The sequence below is a fragment of the Thalassophryne amazonica genome, chromosome 18 (genome assembly GCF_902500255.1).
Source record: "Thalassophryne amazonica chromosome 18, fThaAma1.1, whole genome shotgun sequence".
Taxonomy (NCBI): Eukaryota; Metazoa; Chordata; class Actinopteri; order Batrachoidiformes; family Batrachoididae; genus Thalassophryne; species Thalassophryne amazonica.
Genome location: NC_047120.1, coordinates 25,703,059 through 25,710,460, shown reverse-complemented (window position 1 = coordinate 25,710,460; position 7,402 = coordinate 25,703,059). Strand labels below are relative to the sequence as shown.

The 7,402-nt window shown below is 37.4% G+C and overlaps 1 protein-coding gene across 1 annotated transcript in view; it reads left to right on the top strand.

The window, feature by feature from the left end:
* Positions 1-23: 23 nt before the first annotated feature.
* pald1a (phosphatase domain containing paladin 1a) overlaps positions 24-7,402 on the top strand; it is a 223,924-nt gene continuing 216,545 nt past the window's right edge. Inside the window, exon 1 of the mRNA XM_034193260.1 lies at positions 24-47. The gene's annotated coding sequence lies outside the window, so the exon portion shown is untranslated. The remainder of the gene's footprint in view (positions 48-7,402) is intronic.

Sequence of the window (7,402 nt, the reverse complement as noted above, 5' to 3'; positions counted from 1 at the left end):
TACCAGCCGAAATAAACAAAAGGCAAAGATGCAGATAATGATTTAAGGTATGAATGACCATAAGTGGAAGTTTTTTGGGTTGTTCTCAATACACATTTCATTAATTTAATTTATTTCGTTCTTTATTATTTTTCTGGCACTTCTGCGTTATAATTTTTATTAATAATAACAATACTATTTTTGTATGAATTATCTATTAATTTAAAACAACTGTAAAATAACAATGACAAAAAAACACTTCAAAGGTTCACAGCATAGAAACAATAGCAACAACAACAATATTAATAATAATATGTTTATGATTTATTTATGAATTTAAAACTACTGAACAATAACAACAACAACAACAATTGGAACAGAAACACTTACAAGGTTCAGAACACCATAGTAATAATAATAATAATTTTATTATTTATTTATGAATTTAAAACAACTGAACAATAACAACAACAACAACAATTGGAACAGAAACACTTACAAGGTTCAGAACACCATAGTAATAATAATAATAATAATAATAATAATAATAATTTTATTATTTATTTATGAATTTAAAACAACTGAACAATAACAACAACAACAACAATTGGAACAGAAACACTTACAAGGATCAGAACACCATAGTAATAATAATAATAATAATAATAATTTTATTATTTATTTATGAATTTAAAACTACTGAACAATAACAGCAACAACAACAATTGGAACAGAAACACTTACAAGGTTCAGAACACCATAGTAATAATAATAATAATAATAATAATAATAATAATAATTTTATTATTTATTTATGAATTTAAAACAACTGAACAATAACAACAACAACAACAACAATTGGAACAGAAACACTTACAAGGATCAGAACACCATAGTAATAATAATAATAATAATAATTGTATTATTTATTTATGAATTTAAAACTACTGAACAATAACAGCAACAACAACAATTGGAACAGAAACACTTACAAGGTTCAGAACACCATAGTAATAATAATAATAATAATAATAATAATAATAATTTTATTATTTATTTATGAATTTAAAACAACTGAGCGACAACAACGACAAATTGGGACAGAAACACTTCCAAGGTTCAGAACACCATAGTAATAATAATAATAATAATAATAATAATAATAATAATAATATAATAATAATAATAATAATAATAATTTTTGTCATTTATTTATGAATTTAAAACAACTGAACAATAACAAGACAAAACACTTCCAAGGTTCAGAACAGCAGAGTAATATGAACAATAGCAATAACAACAATAATAACAATAATTTAATAACTTTTTATGGCACTTTAAAGGTAAAAAAAAATTGCAAAGTGCTTTATACAAAATGTCAAATACAAATAAAATTAAAGAATAACACATACTGAATATGTCTCAAAATGATATCTCCTGCCCTGCCATTCTATTTGCTTGCATATATTATATATTGTTAGAAGTAAATATTTTCTGATTAAGTACCTAAATTAACATTTCATTTCATTGTCATTTATTTATATAGTGCAAAATCACAACAAAGTTGCCTCAAGGCACCTCACACAAATAAAAAAAATCAGGCAAATACAACAAATACAGTACAATTTGTCAGCATTAAGCAACAAGAAAAACAAAAGAAATACCAAGGTGACTGCCGGCCACTAGCCCTAAGCCTCAGCAAAAGACCCAGATTCTAAACAAAGGTGAGGCCACAGCATTCTCTGTTTCCTTACAAAATGAATTATCAGATTAAAAACACATAGCAAAACACTATGCCAGTATGCTAGCCATACAAAAGGGAAAATAAGTGCGTCTTAAGTCTGGATTTGAAAGTCTCTACAGAATCTGACTGCAGGGAGATCATTCCACAGAACAAGGGCATGATAAGAGAAAGCTCTTTGACCCACAAACTGGTTACTCACCCTAGGGACACAAAGTAGTCCTGCACCCTGAGAATGCAGAGCCTGGGCCGGTACGTAGGGTTTAAGTAGGTCAGCTAGATAGGGAGGTGCCAGTCTGTGAAAAATTTTAGACTAGTAGCAGAACATACTGGTGAAACTCTGAACATGTCATTTCCAAATATGATGTACTCAACAAAAATATAAACGCAACACTTTTGGTTTTGCTCCCATTTTGTATGAGATGAACTCAAAGATCTAAAACTTTTTCCACATACACAATATCACCATTTCCCTCAAATATTGTTCACAAACCAGTCTAAATCTGTGATAGTGAGCACTTCTCCTTTGCTGAGATAATCCATCCCACCTCACAGGTGTGCCATATCAAGATGCTGATTAGACACCATGATTAGTGCACAGGTGTGCCTTAGACTGCCCACAATAAAAGGCCACTCTGAAAGGTGCAGTTTTGTTTTATTGGGGGGGGATACCAGTCAGTATCTGGTGTGACCACCATTTGCCTCATGCAGTGCAACACATCTCCTTCGCATAGAGTTGATCAGGTTGTCAATTGTGGCCTGTGGAATGTTGGTCCACTCCTCTTCAATGGCTGTGCGAAGTCGCTGGATATTGGCAGGAACTGGTACACGCTGTCATATACGCCGGTCCAGAGCATCCCAAATATGCTCAATGGGTGACATGTCCGGTGAGTATGCTGGCCATGCAAGAACTGGGACCGCCACCATGGGCCACTCGATCCACAACATTGACATCAGAAAACCGCTCACCCACACGACGCCACACATGCTGTCTGCCATCTGCCCTGAACAGTGTGAACTGGGATTCATCCGTGAAGAGAACACCTCTCCAACGTGCCAAACACCAGCGAATGTGAGCATTTGACCACTCAAGTCGGTTACGACGACGAACTGGAGTCAGGTCGAGACCCCGATGAGGACGACGAGCATGCAGATGAGCTTCTCTGAGACGGTTTCTACAGTTTGTGCAGAAATTCTTTGGTTATGCAAACAGCTGTCCGAGTGGCTGGTCTCAGATGATCTTGTAGGTGAACATGCTGGATGTGGAGGTCCTGGGCTGGTGTGGTTACATGTGGTTTGCGGTTGTGAGGCTGGTTGGATGTACTGCCAAATTCTCTGAAACGCCTTTGGAGATGGCTTATGGTAGAGAAATGAACATTCAATACATGAGCAACAGCTCTGGTTGACATTCCTGCTGTCAGCATGCCAATTGCACGCTCCCTCAAATCTTGCGACATCTGTGGCATTGTGCTGTGTGATAAAACTGCACCTTTCAGAGTGGCCTTTTATTGTGGGCAGTCTAAGGCACACTTGTGCACTAATCATGGTGTCTAATCAGCATCTTGATATGGCACACCTGTGAGGTGGGATGGATTATCTCAGCAAAGGAGAAGTGCTCACTATCACAGATTTAGACTGGTTTGTGAACAATATTTGAGGGAAATGGTGATATTGTGTATGTGGAAAAGTTTTAGATCTTTGAGTTCATCTCATACAAAATGGGAGCAAAACCAAAAGTGTTGCGTTTATATTTTTGTTGAGTGTATATCATATGATGCAACAGTTAAAAACAAATGTTCAGTTATCTGCCCATTAAGACATCAGAGTAGAATTATTTTCCTCCATCAGTTTTGGGGGAGCTGCATTCACAAGACTCGTGAACAGATGGACAAGGTGATTCCGAGGTAATTCCCAAAGGTTTACTTACAGAGGGGTATAGAAATAATATGCATATATTTTCAAGTTCAGAATTAAAATTTTAACTCCAGCAATTTATTGCACTTTATGAATCTGATGTTATTTGTAAAATACCCATGTTAATTAATTTTTTGATTATTCAAGTGGAGGTGAAAAAGTCATTTGAGTGAGAAAGACTAAGGAACTAATCATAAAGAAAACAGAAAATCAATAATGAAATCACTGCAGTCCTGCAAACAGGCATATTAACATAAAACCAGTTGCAAACGTTCAAACAGTACAAAAAAAAAAAAAAAAAAAAATCTGGTCCAACAGTAGCTGGAGGTGGTATAAAATCACAAGTCAGAATTTCAATACATCCACTTGGGAAATGATTCACAATATTAATACCAGCATTTGGGCATCAAAATGAATCCTATATCTTGAAAATAACCCCCTACTCCTTGAATGTAACAAAATATGGTCTATTTTCAATTATCTGGCTATTCCGCTATAAAGTCTTCAAAAACTTTAAAAACATAAACCATTGTCAAAGGTTTTATCAGATTCTTTAGCCTGAGATCTGTTTTTTGGTTTGGCCATGACACTTAATTTACTACAACTTGCCATGCTGTGACTTGAAATTACATGTGTAATTGCATGATCACTGTAATAATATCAGTACTTATGTAGCTTTTGTGACTTCTCTAAAACAAGTACTACCAAGTCAGGAGCATTATATATCATAAACGTGAATGTTGTGTTCAATGCAGGGTTCATCAAAACTAATCATGAAGTCAAAACAATTACATTCTAATATTTTGAAAGATGTAAAAATTACAGTATATATTGCAGTTTTCTTTTTTGCATGGGGTGGGTTTTTTTTTTGTCATGGTAGACACCCACTTCCTATATGAAATATCTCCCAAATTTCACAATGCACAATCTCTGAAGTGGATGTAAGCATATTTAAAAATATATATATATATTTTCTACCATTACCACCTCCTGCTACCAACAGCAGGGAAGAAAATTTCAAATCACAACCTTCACCTTAAACAACAAGATCTCTCACGGAATCCTCGATGGAGGCAAAATATTGTTTCCTGTAAGAAGACAACATAGTCAGAAAGGAAAGAAAGCAATAGTCCTCGTGGATAAGTTACAACGCATCTGGAAAGTATTCACAACATTTAATATTTTTCACATTTTGTTATGTTACAGCCTTATTCCAAAATGGATGAAATTATTTTTCCCCACAAAAGTCTACATGCAACACCACATAATGACAACATGAAAAGCAAAATTTGAAATTTTTGCAAATGTATTAAAAATAAAAAACAGAAATCAGTCGTACATAAGTATTCACACCCTTTGCTCAATATTTTGTTGATGCAGTTTTGGCAGCAATTACAGCCTCAAGTCTTCTTGAATATGATGCCACAAGCTTGGTGCACCTATCTTTGGGTAGTTTTGTCTTTTCGCTGTTTCGCAGTTGTGAATATCGCGCCATCTCGCAGTCCGTGACTCACACGAGAGATCAGTTTCAGCAGAGTTCCGGTTCAGGGCACAATGTAAACAAACCTTGTGAAGTATGGACAACAAGACAACATCGGGGAACGGCAGAAGTCTATCACAGGTGCTACACCTCCTCTAGATAACCCTCTCAACGAGGGAGAACGTGTCGTCATCATAATCACCCGTGAACTCGCTGAATCTACGCCATCCACACATCCTCACTTACCATTGTTTACATGCGCTGTGAGATGCTGGAACACTGCTGGCGCCGTGGTGCATTCTGGGAAACTCGGGGGGGTTATGGGAAATGTTAAAGTGCTGAATTCCTCTTTGCAGCACCTCTCAAGCTCCATCAGGTTGGATGTGGAGCATCGGTGCACAGCCATTTTCAGATCTCTCAGGAGATGTTCAATCGGATTCAGGTCTGGGCTCTGGCTGGGCCACTCAAGGACATTCACAGAGTTGTCCTGAAGTCACTCCTTTGACATCTTGGCTGTGTGTTTAGGGTCATTGTCCTGCTGAAAGATGAATCATTGCCCGGTCAAGAGCGCTCTGGAGCAGGTGTTCATCCAGGATGTCTCTGTACATTGCTGCATTCATCTTTCCCTCAATCCTGACTAGTCTCACAGTTCCTGCTGCTGAAAAACATCCCACAGCATGATGCTGCCACCACCATGCTTCACTGTAGGGATGGTGCCTGGTTTCCTCCAAACATGACATCTGTCATTCACACCAAAGAGTTCAATCTTTGTCTCATCAGACCAGAGAATTTTGTTTTTAATGGTCTGAGAGTCCTTCAGGTGCCTTTTGGCAAACTCCAGGTGGGCGGCCATCTGCCTTTTACTAAGGGGTGGGTTCTGTCTGGCCACTCTACCATATAGGCTTGATTGGTGGATTGCTACAGAGATGGTTGTCCTTCTGGAAGGTTCTCATCTCTCCACAGAGGAATTCTGGAGCTCTGACAGAGTGACCATCAGGTTCTTGGTCACCACTTTAACCAAGGCCCTTCACCCCTGATCGCTCAGTTTGGACGGGTGGCCAGCGAGAGCTCGAGCTGGATCCAAACTATACCATTTATGGATGATGCAGGCCACTGTGCTAATTGGGATCTTCAAAGCAGCAGAAATGTTTCTGTACCCTTCCCTAGATTTACACCTCAAGACAATCTTGTCTCAGAGGTCTACAGACAATTCCTTTGTCTTCATTCTTGGTTTGTGCTCTGACATGCTGTCAACTGTGGGACCTTATATGTAGACAGGTGTGTGATTTTCCAAATCATGTCCAATCAACTGAATTTACTCCAGGTGGACTCCAATTAAGTTGTAGAAACATCTCAAGGATGGTCAGTGGAAACCAGATGCACCTTAACTCAGTTTTGAGCTTCATGGCAAAGGCTGTGAATACTTATGTACATGTGATTTCTTAGTTTTTTATTTTTAATAAATTGGCAAAAATCAAAAATAAAATAAGTAAACTTTTTTCAAATTGTTATTATGGGGATATTATGTGTAGAATTGTGAGGAAAAAATGAATTTGTGGACACATAAAGTCTAGATTCACACACACACACACACACACACACACACACACACACACACACACACACACACACACACACACACACACACACACACACACACACACACACACACACACACACACACACACACACATTTCTTCTCATCTTACACTGGCCTCCCTCTGTAGATTTCTGGCACGACTGCCTGCATTTGTGGCCCAAACCCCAACTTGAGGCCTGAAATAAGGTGTTTGGTGTTAGGGTGGTAAAAGTAGCCTTGTAGGTCATCTTAACACATGTTAATAAAATTTGTGATATGGAGACATGTGATCCAAACAGTGAATAGCTGTGTGTAATTTATGCAGATGTGGAATAATATTTAACACAAACCAGGGCATATGAGTGATATGAGCACAAACTGAGCACAGGAGCGGAGAGGATGGATTGTGGTTAGAATGAGCATGGGGTAGCATATTCTAAGAAACTAGTGTGTCACTTTATCTGTCTCTTGGGTTTCTCTCCACTGTTGCATCCTGGACTTTATTTTTAAAGATGGCTTTGTTATTATTTACTGTAAGATGCAGATCCAATATGGATCTGCATGTGACTGGTGATTTGGCACTAAATTTACACTGGATGTTCTTCCTGACACAACTGACACTACATTGCACTGAAAAAAGAGAATAGTTGAACCAACTTAAATCAATTGTTTCAGTTGGTAATTCTAAATTAATTAAGTTGCTTGTACT